The sequence below is a fragment of the Podarcis cretensis genome, assembly GCF_951804945.1.
Source record: "Podarcis cretensis genome assembly, chromosome: 9".
In the NCBI taxonomy this organism is placed as follows: Eukaryota; Metazoa; Chordata; class Lepidosauria; order Squamata; family Lacertidae; genus Podarcis; species Podarcis cretensis.
The window spans coordinates 54,131,658-54,145,010 of record NC_137178.1 but is presented as its reverse complement, the minus strand read 5'-3'; the positions used below and the strand labels follow the sequence as shown (position 1 = coordinate 54,145,010).

The following is a 13,353-nucleotide window of genomic DNA, read 5'->3' as shown; positions in this document are numbered from 1 at the left end:
AATAAGACCACCACCTCAGTGGAGGGGGCCCTATTGGTGGTTCTGCTGGCTTAAGAAGTTTAGGGGCTAGCAGCCTGAAAGAAGGAGATGGGTGGGAAAAAATAATTTACAACTGTTTTCACCTTCAAGAGGTATCATGCAAAAACTATAGAATTTATAAAGGTTGCTTCAGGTTGAAACAGTATTTCAGCATTGTATGTGCAGCTGCTAGGTTGCGAGTGCATTCTGGCTCTGGATATCAAACAGATATTCTAGCAGAACATGCAGTCACTGCTGGAAAAAAAATATTCAAATGTTACCAGCTCGTATCTTGTGGGGGCTGGAATACTCATAGTTTTTTCTAGCAGATGGAGTGCTGTAATCACTACCTTGAGTTGGTAACTTTACAGCAATTAAAGAAAATGGTGAATAGAATGGGATGAAGTGTTATCACAAGGAAAAATAAACAAACAAACCCAGAAGACGTTTTTGGCCAGGAAAATGTTTCAAAATGTTTTATACTAGAATGTGAAGGCAGGCCAGTGGATGCCAGCCTTGAAAAAACAGCTCTTCTCTAATAATCTCTCATTAGAATCAATCATGAGGAATTCCAACATCCTCCCCCTCTTTCTTCTTCTTCTTCTTCCTTTCTCCATCTCCTCCTCCTCCTCCTCCTCCTCCTCCAATACTCCAAACACACTTCCTTAGAATTGGATTTGATCTCTCCAGCTCTCTGAGGTGTTAAAGTAGGGCGCTGTTATTTTTGTATTTTCTTCAGCTGCAAATGGAATTATATTCAGGAGGAAATAGAAGTATATTTCTTTACATTATGGGGAAATAGGCACATGATTGCCTGCCTTAACTTTGTTGTTGAGATGTGAAGAGCTTGACATGACTAAATGACAGAAACTAAATAGCAGTTCTGAGCCACATGTTAAAGACTCAAACACTTATTTTTCGGTTGCAAGGAAAGCTATTAAATTGAACAGCGGCACTTTTTTGGCTGAAGTGTTTTGCAGAATAGGAGAATGTGCAGTAAAATGATACTTTATCTGCTCTTTGCAAAGGAAGACACAATGCCGGATTGAGGATTTGGGGGCCCTTTGGGTGAGGCACTCTCAAAGAGTCTCAGCAGGTCATTCTCTCACCCTTTCTTTATTCTTCTTGGGTTCTCCCTGTAAAGAGAGAGTGGGATCATGGCATGATGGGTTCTTTGCCTCTTTTGAGGCCCTGGCAAAGGCCAGGCCTTTAAACCTTCTGAAGCCTGACCTTGAAGGAAACAACCTCATAGTGAGTGATATGCTTGTTTATGTTTTTATTATTATTATTATAATTCATTGCATTGTCCAGGGAAATGTCTTAGGGAAGTGTGCATCTTCCATATCTCAAAGCATATATCAAAAGGGCTTCTTTTTTTTCTTTTTTTTGCTAAAGCTGGTCCTTGGGTAGTTTTGTCAGTTCTGTTGCACATAATTTATTTTTAAAAGAGAATTAGCATGAATACCAAAGGGATTATTTTCTTCTGCCCTTTTCTTCAGGCTAATTTCTTCTCCACTGTTCTTGTACTCTGCAAAAGTCAAAGCCTAGGTAACATTCTCCCTCAGTTTCAGAAGACAGTCCCTGACAGAACAAGAGTGTGGTTTGGAATGCCCTCTATATTAAAAGGGAAGTTACAGCCTGTGGAGAAAGTGGAACACTCTAAGGAGAAGTATGCATGTTAATATGTTATATCCTCTATATACTAGAGAGAGAATATAGACTATATACAAAGAAACAGAAATATATTCCTGTTTGCTTGTATATAGTTGACTGAATGGGGAAAGGATTTACCATTTACTTACATCTGAAGCTAGTGACATACACTGTATAGAGGTTCTGCATTTGGCAGCTGGTTAAGAACAAACTAGGCTAGTGATGTTTGTGTGCTTAAAGCAAATAAACCCCACCCCTCAGTAAAAACAAAAAAAACACCAGAGTGGTTTACAGATATCACTACTATATACCCTCCAAGCCTTGAAGCCAAAACCCTAGACGCTATCTTCTCATTTTTTATCATAAGAACTTGCGGCCATTTTGGTTGCCATGATCTCACATGATTTTGGTTGGAGTTCCCTCCCCAAAAAAGAAAAACACTTGAGAGGGAGGCATTGCAGTGCAAAATTACATGAGATCACAGCAACCCAAATGCCTGCTATTCTCTTGCAATAAGTAAATGTGGTTACTGGTTTTTCCAGGACACTCTTGGGGTCTGCTGCTAAGACCTTCAAGCTTGCAATTTTAAAAGCAGGTAACACACCAGGTAAAAAGAATGGGGGGGGGAGCAATCTCAAGCACATGTTCTTAAAGGAACAGTATTTAGAACACAAATGCTAAAGAGGCGATGGTGTGTCATGAGCTCTTAACGCCTACATATAAATAAAGAATTAAAAAGTCAAATGACCAGGTTGCTACAAAGTACTGATATCAGCAGTGGGATTACTACATACCGTATTTTCTAGTGTATAAGACAATGATTTTTGCTATAAAAAAAGGGCAGAAATTGGGTGTCATCTTATACACGGATAGTGAATTCAGAGGGGGGGATGTGCGATTAATGGCATCAGCAAGCATGAGATTGGCAGCTGCAATTGGGTGGGTGATTGGTGGCTGCGGCAAGGCCTGCTGGTGATTGGCTATGGTTGTGGCAATTGGGCAGGTGATTGGCAGGTGTGCCAAGGCTGCCAGGTGATTGGTGACAATGGCAAGTGGGCGGGAGCGTGGGCTGTTGGTGGTGGCAAATGGGCAGACAATTGGCAGCTGCGGCAAGGTGTGCAATCGGCAGTGGCCGTGGCAAGCAATTGGCAGTTTCAGGCAGGTGAGTGAGTAATTGGCAGAAGTGACCTCCCCCACCCCCCCAAAAAGCTAAACAACTTAATTTCTTAATTTTGGGTTTAAAAAAGTAGGGGTTGACATACATGGAGGCGTAGTATACACAGAAAAATACGGTAACCACTGACTCCACCGCTATGGCAGCCTGCTCCTCTTAGGTTTTATTTATCATATATTGATTACGACTTTGTACAGCCAATAGGTTGCAAAACATACATGTTAGGTAACATTAGTTCATCTCGTTAAATTTCCCCATTATATTGAAATCTCTGGCAGTAATTCCGCTCAGCTTCTGCATGCCAATGGTAGTGAATGGCTCCAGGTGGAGATGCATCCATCAAGATCTATGGGACTTGGATGAGCACTGAGATGCAGATGCGTTCCTTACACATGGGTTTATAGATCCAGCAAGGGGATGTGTGTTTGAAAACCTGCTTCCATCTGTAGATACTTCTTCCTGGACTGCAGCATCTGTCGTTAGATGGTGCTTTGTGGTTCAAAGCCACAGTCTGGTAAGTAGATTTTAGGAGGTGCTCAGGGGCTTGGGAGCAGCCGGCAGAATATCTGATGTGGTTTTCTTTGGGCAGCAGCTTTCTGCACCAGATTACAAAGAATTCTCTGAAATTATGATTCATCTACAGGAGGAGAACTCACAAAAAACAGGATTAATGTTTGAAAATCTGATATTTCCTGGGGCATGCACAGTGAGCACATGGATAGCAATGTTCTACTTACAAACTACAATGCTCTTTTAATGTTATTTTATTTAAACATATTCTATTTTAATATGTTTAATAATATCATTGGGCTCTGATGATATTTATATATGTGGATTTTCAGATAGAGGTTCTGCAGTATTTTAGTTTCTGACTGCTTTAGATACTGTAATGCAGACACCTAACTTGCCTAGAAGGCTTCAGCAGAAGTTAGAAGAGACATGCTTATCTTTTATAGAAACATTTATTCAAAATTGCCAGTTTTGAATTACTCCCCGTATAATAACGGCCTTAGTTGTTGCTCTTATTTGATTTACAGATACTACAGCCATGCACAGGCTGTAAGATTTGCCTTGCATCTGTACATTTTTAAATTTTCCTATCTCTTCTTCATTACTTTCTGCACTATCTGCTTCAGTCTGTATGCTGGGTTCCAAGCCACTCAGTAGAAAATTAAGCTCTGTGTTCCACAATCACTATAATGTGGAAATGTACAAACAGCTATAACTGTTAGATCAAAGTGGATAAAGTTTACAGGTGCATGAACTCCTTCAGAGTGGCTCAATCCAGCCAATTTATAGCTAGATAAATCTACAGATTTTTGTGCAGGACATTTTTGCACTTTTAAAACAAAGTAAAAGTCTATAACTGTTTGATTCCCAAAGATGTCTTCTTCTTTTTTGGCTATCACTCGTAGCTGAACACACTGAACAGTGTGTCCATAAGTTACTATGGATGCCAATTCTGGAGCCACATGTCCTTCCACAGAGGGGACATAGGTTTCCAGGTGAGAGTTGATCATGGTGAGGATTTGCCAAACATGCCTTCCTCTTACCATGTTTCTTTCTTTCGTCCTGAGTTTGTGCTTCTTCAAAGTCCGTGATGCCTTTGGTAGAGGCTATTCTCCAGTTGGAGCACTTGCAGGCCAGTGTTTCCCAATTATCTTTGCTTATACTGCATTTTTAAAGATTTGCCTTAAGAGTGTTTTTAAACCTCTTGTCTGCCACATTTTGCTTTCCATTCTTAAGTTGGGAATAGAGCAGTTGCTTTGGAAGACAATAATCAGGCATCCGAACAACATGACAAGTCCAACGAAGTTGATGTTGAAGAATCATTGCTTCAACCCTGGTGATCTTTGTTTTGTCCAAAGAAGTAATGCCGCTGTTGAGTACATAAACTATGGGAGACAAATTCCTAATGCATTATCACAAATGATAAATAATAAACATGAACTCAGTGTACGGAAAGAAGCATTCTTACTAGCATGTGTTGTGCCAAATAATAATAATAATAATTTTTTATTTATACCCCGCCCTCCCCAGCCAAGGCGGCTTACAAGCAATAATAAAAACAAGTTGAATGATTACAACTTAAAAACAAAATTAAAATACAACATTAAAATATTGAAACATTTAAATATTAAAATGTAGCCTCATCACAGGAGGAGAAGGAAAGGAAAAAAGAAAGAGAGGGAAGGAATCAAATTGGCTCCAAGCCAAAGGCCAGGTGGAACAACTCTGTCTTACAGGCCCTGCGGAAAGAAATCAGATCCTGCAGGGCCCTGGTCTCATGAGGCAGAGCGTACCACCAGGCCGGAGCCAGAGTTGAAAAGGCCCTGGCTCTGGTTGAAGCCAATCTAACTTCCTTAGGGCCTGAGACCACTAGGGTGTTGTTATTTATGGACCTTGAGGCTCTCCGTGGGGCATACCAGGAGAGGCGGTCCCGTAGGTATGAGGGTCCTAGGCCATGAAGGGCTTTAAAGGTCAAAAGCAGCACCTTAAATCAGGCCCTGTACTCTATCGGGAGCCAGTGCAGTTTGAAAAGCACTGGGTGAATATGCTCCCATGGCAGAGACCCCGTGAGGAGCCTCGCTGCAGCATTCTGCACCCTCTGGAGTTTCTGGGTCAGCTTCAAGGGCAGCCCCGCGTAGAGCAAATTACAGTAGTCAAGCCTGGAGATGACCGTCACATGGATCACTGTGGCCAGGTCGGGGCGGGAAAGGTAAGGGACCAACTGCTTGATGCGGCGAAGGTGGAAAAATGTCACCTTGGCTGTTGCTGTAACTTGCGCCTCCATGGAAAGGGAGGCGTCAAGGATTACACCCAAACTCTTAATGGAAGGCAATGGCAATAAATGGGCCCCCGCAAGAGAAGGGAGTTGGTCCCTCATCCCCATGCCATCCGGACCCAGCCATAGGACCTCTGTCTTCGAAGGATTTAGTTTCAATCGGCTCCCACAAAACCATCCAGCCACAGCTTCCAAGCATCTGGTCAGTGTGTTCGGGGCCGAGTCAGTGTGGCCATCTATCAGCAGATAGAGCTGAGTGTCATCAGCATATTGGTGACAGCCCAGCCCAAATCTCCAGATAATCTGGGCAAGGGGGCGCATAAAGATGTTAAAAAGCATCGGGGAGAGAATTGCGCCCTGCGGCACTCCACACACCAAGGAATGGCGTGACGACATTTCCCTCCCTAGTGCCACCCTCTGTCCCCGACCAGAGATAAAAGAGCACAGCCAGTTATGGGCTATGCCCTGTATCCCCACGTCTGCGAGGCGGTGGTTGAGAAGATCATGATCGACCATGTCGACCAGTTGTCTACGGAGATCATCTGTTAGGGCAACCAGAGCCGTCTCGGTCCCAAAACCAGGACGGAAACCGGACTGAAATGGATCTAAAGCCGATGTTTCCTCCAGAAACCTACCAAGCTGTTTAGCAACCGCTCTCTCAATTACCTTACCCAGATATGGAAGATTTGAAACTGGGCGGTAATTGGATAGGTCTAAGGGATCACCATAAATAAACACCAGCTCCTTTAAAAAATAATAATCAAGAAAATAGAAAGGTGTTCTGAACCTCCCCACTTCCCACAGGACAGGCTTGCTTAGATGGAGCCACCCATTTCAAATTGGGACAGTCTGCCAATAAGGAAATCTACAGTGTTCAAATGTTGTCCCAGCAAGCTCCCCAGTAGCTTGGGGAGGGGAAGAGGAGACAGGTACGACCAGTATTCCTGCCAACATTGCAACAATAAGAGATTTGACCAGTGCTATGCATCCCAGGTTAAGGGACGCAGGTGGTACTGTGGGTTAAACCACAGAGCCTAGGACTTGCTGATCAGAAGGTCGGTGGTTCAAATCCCTGCAACGGGGTTAGCTCCCGTTGCTCAGTCCCTGCTTCTGCCAACCTAGCAGTTCAAAAGCATGTCAAAGTGCAAGTAAATAAATAGGGACCGCTCCGGCAGGAAGGTAAACGGTGTTTCCGTGTGCTGCTCTGGTTCGCCAAAAGCAGCTTAGTCATGCTGGCCACATGACCTGGAAGCTGTATGCCGGCTCCCTCGGCCTATAAAGCAAGATGCGTGTCGCAACCCCAGAGGCAGCCACGACTGGACCTAATGGTCAGGGGTCCCTTTACCTTTATGCATCCCAGGTTAAAGAAGATGTATGCAAAAAGTGTCAGTGCCAATCTAGCTACTGCCAAGACCAACAGACACAGTTGAGAACTTTTATTCTAGAGAAGGGGAAGCCAAAATGCAGCTGTTCATATGTTATTTGCCATCAGCCAGCTTGGCCAATGGTAAAAGATGGGAGTTCTGCCTCAATACTATCATGAAGACACCATGCTGGCTACCCTTGCTTTAGCGTGGATAGGACCTATTGAAATGTGAGGTGCTCCTCACTGAGCTAGCTTACTTGCACTAATGATGCATGCGAGAAGTGGAATATTTAAAAGTTTTCCACAACAGCTGCAGCTGCTAGCGTTTGTAGCCTTGACACATCAGCACTGCTAGCAGTGCCACGTTTTAATTGTCTGAAAGTCTAGCCCATTAGCGCTCATAGCATCTCCATTTAGTCACTGGTGTAGCTCTATGAAAACAGATGCATAAATAACTTGAGATATCATAGCAGGAACTAAAAGTATTGCTCAGCTAAGTGGTACAGCAGTCAGTGGTAAAATAAATACTTGGTTTATGTCCACAGATGTTTTAAAAAGCCAGCCCATTTTAACACAGGCATCCTGGAAGGAAATGTCTTTTTATAAAAGGGGGGGAGCGCTGTTTGAAGAGGCAGCAGCACAGAGGAGAAAATAAAGGGAAATATTCTCTTTGGAATCTGACCATTATATCATAGTAGACAGCATTATCATAGTGCTGTTTTGCTCTGCACACCAATTACCTTTAATATTGAGTATATTAAATTGCATTCAGCAAATTCCAAAAGATAAGCCCAGATTCAATTATTGCCTCCATTAACTTGGCATATGCGCCTCCGATTGTGCAGGTTTTTTTGGTTTGTGGCAAACAGCTTGCGATGCTCTTCATGTCAAAACAAAACATTAAAAATGCTTCCCTGTGTCCCGGGGTGAATGTGCCGTTCCTCTGGAAGCTCCAAAGAGAGTTAGAAAAACAATATAATCCTTGAGTGAATATTAATATCTTCTTAGGTTGTGCCTGCATTTCTTGTGAGAACTCTGGATTTTATTACTCTGGCTTTGGGCATAGTCTGAAGAAAATGGAATCATGAAAAGCTCTTCGATGGTTATGAATTTGCACAGTGTGTGGGAGAGAGGTGCCTTTAGTGTTTCTGAACCAACACTTTACCTGGCATTTAGAAGACGGGAGAAAGTACAGCTGAGTGAATGCTCATTAGAACCCACCAGGCCTGAAAGCACTCCATTGGCTGCCAGTGAGCTTCCGGGCTCAATGCAAGGTTATAAAGCCCTAAACAAGTCATAGGACAGTATGTGACATCCTCAGGCAGGACCCAAGTACCTAAAAAGCTGCCTTCGCCAGTATCAACCATCTTGGACCCTAGGATCGGCAGGTGACGGTACTGCCACCTGGGACTACTCATTTGGCATTGACCCATGACAGGGCCATTTCAGTGGGAGTTCCCCATTTGTGGAATACTCTCCCTCATTATACACTTTCAGGATAAATTTAAAAACATTCCTGTTGACCCACAGACACAGTATCAAAGCTTTCAGGTACAGTGGTACCTCGGGTTAAGAACTTAATTCATTCTGGAGGTCTGTTCTTAACCTGAAACTGTTCTTAACCTGAGGTAACACTTTAGCTAATGGGACCCCTTGCTGCCGCTGCACCACCAGCGCACAATTTCTGTTCTCATGCTGAAGCAAAGTTCTTAACCCGAGGTACTATTTCTGGGTTAGTGGAGTCTGTAACCTGAAGCATCTGTAACCTGAAGCACCACTGTATTCCGCTTTGCCTCCAGGCAAAATCATTTCTGTACAGGTCCTGGTATGTTTGGGAAAATGGTATTTTAGTCATTCATTTAAACTGAGTTTCCATCCCATGTTCTTTCTGTAAAAAAAGGAGTTTAAGGTGTGTCACAACTGTTCCAAAACAAAACAAAAAAGGGGATGCCGGGAGGTATTTTTTTATGAACAAATGACAAAGGAATCATTGGCTACAATTTGCAGGTTGCTGCCACATATGCACCTGTAATGGTTGTAAGGGGTTACTTGTGCGTAAATTGCCTTCAGTTCAATTAGATCGTTTGCTCGACTTGGTTTAGGGTTAGAGCTCACCCTCCGTGACCTGTTAGTCACTTGCAGAATCTGTCAATGGGCGTTTCTTGAATCTCTTCCAGCATAAAAGCTGTTTGACCCCAAGTCTCCTCCTATGTTCTCTGTGCGGAACGCATCTGCGCAAGTAAGGGGAAGGCAGGGGCATGCCAGCACCCTCTCCGCTAGTTTCGCTTGAAGGGTCTTGGAGCCCTGACACCGCCTCCTCCATCTCCCTCTCCTCTCCATTGGTGTCACGCTGAAATCCTTCCCCTCTGCTGGTTCCCTCCCTGGCATCGCTCTGGTGCCCTGCCTCCGTTTCTCCCTTTGATGTCAGTTCCCTGACAGCACCCAATGTACATGATATGAAAATACATTTGATTCCCTCACAGTGCAAGTACATGCTAAATACCTGTGTGAAAGGCCATGATTTGAGCAGAGGGGATATTCAAATATTACATGGCTATAAATCACCATGCTTAACAACCACACACACGTATTTTCTCTGTGTGTCAGTATGCATGCTGAAGTTCTTATTTGCCACATTAATTTTTTTTTTTTTGAAGGCTTTTATATACCTCTTAATCAGTAGCATTTCTAAGTGGTGTACATAAAAATGAACCATACAGAGAACAGAACAATGAAAAGTATTCATAAAGCCAAATACTACCTTAAAATACTTGCTGAAATTTAAAAAAGTAAGTATTGGTCAGATGTTTGAAGTTCAGCAAGGAAGGAGCCTGTCTAATCTCATTCAGGAGAATTTCCACAAGCTTGGGCACAGAATAGTGAATGCATGGTTTGTAACAGTTAGGAGCTGTGCATCTTAATTAAGGGGGACAGGCACCAAAAGAGACTTCTGCAAAGACCTGGGTGATCAGTAGGTAGAGGGGGAGAAGTAAATTCAGCTCACATTTAAAGCTAGATCCATCAGATTCTGAAACTATAGGAGAACCTGAAACAGGTTCTGAAACTATAGGAGAACCAAATTGCCTTTGCAATTTGCACTTATCTGAATTTTGTGATGCAGCTCTCCTACCTGCCAGTGTTTACAAAGATGACTCTATATGGGGAAATTGTGCATATCGATGAAAATCCCATACAAAAATTTATCCTAATGTTAGGATAAATTGTGGGACGCAGGTGGCGCTGTGGGTTAAAGCCTCAGCGCCTAGGGCTTGCCGATTGAAAGGTCGGCGGTTCGAATCCCTGCGGCGGGGTGCGCTCCCGCTGCTCGGTCCCAGCGCCTGCCAACCTAGCAGTTCGAAAGCACCTCCGGGTGCAAGTAGATAAATAGGGACCGCTTACCAGCGGGAAGGTAAACGGCGTTTCCGTGTGCGGCTCTGGCTCGCCAGAGCAGCGATGTCACGCTGGCCACGTGACCCGGAAGTGTCTCCGGACAGCGCTGGCCCCTGGCCTCTTAAGTGAGATGGGCGCACAACCCCAGAGTCTGTCAAGACTGGCCCGTACGGGCAGGGGTACCTTTACCTTTACCTTTACCTAGGATAAATTGCAGAAATGTATACGTCACTCAAAACTGCATACAAAAATGTGTTTTTTAGAAGAAATTTGCAAATTGCTGCAGAAATGTGGAGAACTGAATTTAAGATTGTGAAAATGAGAAACTGTGAAAACTGAAATTGACAGATCCTTCCATCCCTATTGATCAGACAGTGATATAAAGAATCAGGCAGTCCTTAAGAAATCCAGAACGCAAGTTGTTAAGGGGCTTTTAAATTAATACAATAACTTTTAATCTGGCCCAGCAGCATATGGGCAGCAGGTAACACACTTTAAGCACCAGCGTTTTGTGCTGGTGGCAGTCTGTCCCCATTAACAGCCTAGCCACAGCTTTTTGCACAAGCTGGAGTTTCCAGACCAGACACAAATTGTGGCCCCGCCTAGAGTGCATTGGTTGTACTGAAATAGACAGAAATGCAATTTTCATGACTATGTGTTCCATCCTTCATGCTCCAGAAGTGCTTTCTGTATAGGTAATGCATAATGTCTGGCCCTTAGCATCCAGTCACTTGCGCACAAAAATTGAGAAGAAAAACACCTTCTATTACAGTGCTCTTTTGTCAACGAATTAAGCTAGATTTAATGAATTTCTCCACATCATTTATCTTCTTGTCACGGCGAACCACTACAGTATTTTCTCTTAATGATTACAAAGCTGACAATGATGGCAAACGCTCTTCAATTTGGTAAGTTGTTAACCCCTTTCCCCAATGTTTATTTCATGGGTGGGAAACTTCAAGAAGAAACAGCAGGGGTTCTGTTGAGAGTCCACCCCCTCCAAAGTTTCTTGGGAAATATACAAAATGCCAAGCACTAACGTCTACCTGCAGAAGTTTCAACAAATGTCTTTCACATTATGGGACACAGGAGGAAGCACAATTATAGGTGCTCTTCCCCATGCTTCACATGAAGCACAGCTTTTACATTTCTTCCTACTTACAGCTGTCTGAGCTACTGATACAAGAACCGTTTCCACACCTCTCTGTGGAGTGGGTGGATATGGGTTAGATTGGGTGGAGAAATTCAATTTTAGACAGAACTGCAGAGAGACAGAGGCTCCTTGCATGAAAACAGAGCTAGCAATCAGGGCAGAACTGCTGCTCCTATGCAAGGTCTCAGGTATACTTTTGCTGAAGCAACGTCAGAGTTCTGCTCATATATAGCATTCAGGGGGAACCATGCATAAAACAGCTTAGCCTTCTCCTGCATTGTCTCTGCTGAGGTTAACCTTCCCACCACAGCGGTACCTATTTATCTACTTGCACTGGCATGCTTTCAAACTGCTAGGTTGACAGAAGCTGGGACAGAGCAACGGGAGCTCACCCAATCATGAGGATTCGAACCGGTAACCTTCTGATCGGCAAGCCCAAGAGGCTCAGTGGTTTAGACCACAGCACCACCTGCATCCCATTTATTAAGGTAAGAGCTATGCTTGATGACTTTCATAGCCACTGGCGATAAAATTTATTCCTATCTTCACAGTCACGTTCCTGGGCTGAGTTTCTTGTTCACTGTCTTAGTCAGTATCCAGCGAATTAACCATGCACAATACAGTCTAGTTCCTAGACTTCCCTTTTCTCTTCACCACTTCTGTTAGGCGAAACTCTGCTGCAGGTCTGTGATCAGAGTCCCACCAAGGATCTGTATATAACCCTGCTAATTTACCAACATATGTATGGACCCTGAAAGCAGTGATCTCATACTTCAACAGACTGTACAACTAGACTGTGACAGAACATTGTGTGGCCTCTTAAATAATTAATAGAATTGTAAGTTGGAAGGGTCCAAATTGTCATCTAGTCTAACACCCTGCAATGCAGGATATAGATACTATAGATCTGGGCAGTATTTTATGTGATCATAAATGTGCATAGTCTAGGAGCAGCTCAAACAATAATAGCACTCACTCAAAGTATCTACTGATGGGCTGTACCATTTCAGATGGCAAGCCAGGGGTTACATATTTGAATGCTTTCATTTTAAAATAATAATAAAAAGACCTCCTGGTACATATATACCTAGAAAGAGAAACTGTATACCGAAAAGAGTTGTAATCTATCTTCCCTATCATATTTATTTTGTTAGTATAGGGGTGGGTGGGTGTTATGGTGTTATTTCTTAATGCAGAGGAGATTGATGCATTTATTTGTTTAGATTAATTATACCTCACTTTTTATACCAATAATCGAAGTGGCTTACTATACAAAGGAAACCTACTAGCAACATAGAACTGCAAAAAATATCCACCATATACAACTTCATCATAGAATATAGCAGCATAAAAAACAGCATAAAAAGAATTAATCCACTAAAACCAAATAATTGCTTATAGATTGCCACTTAGGTAAAATGGGAAATCTAGTATGTCTTTTCCACCTCATAGTCTGAAATTGTAAGACCTAGAAAAAGAAAGCAGACTACATGAGCAGACTGCTTATTTGCTCCTATTCTTAATCAGAGAGCGTGCAAACTCTTTTAGCTACCATTCCAAACAATGTGAAGAGGCACAAAAATAGATACCATAAAGGGAAGTTAAAATAAGCCTATCAAAGGGAGGCTACATTTAAGTGTGTTATATGTGAGCACATGCACTCTTCCTTTTCCAAAAGTAGGGAGAAAAATTATTTCAAGGCACCATTTTCTTTGGTTGTTCTTTCAATGTTTAGAAGAGGCTGATTGCTGTGGAACAACGATCATAGAGAATTTGAGCGAGATACAGATCAATACAGATTGTTTACTACCAAA

At 42.9% G+C, this 13,353-nt stretch overlaps 1 long non-coding RNA gene across 1 annotated transcript in view; it reads left to right on the top strand.

Moving 5' to 3' along the window:
* Positions 1-701: 701 nt before the first annotated feature.
* LOC307223774 overlaps positions 702-13,353 on the top strand; it is a 54,696-nt gene continuing 42,044 nt past the window's right edge. The window contains exon 1 of the long non-coding RNA XR_013842267.1: positions 702-1,269. This is a non-coding gene — a long non-coding RNA (uncharacterized lncRNA). The remainder of the gene's footprint in view (positions 1,270-13,353) is intronic.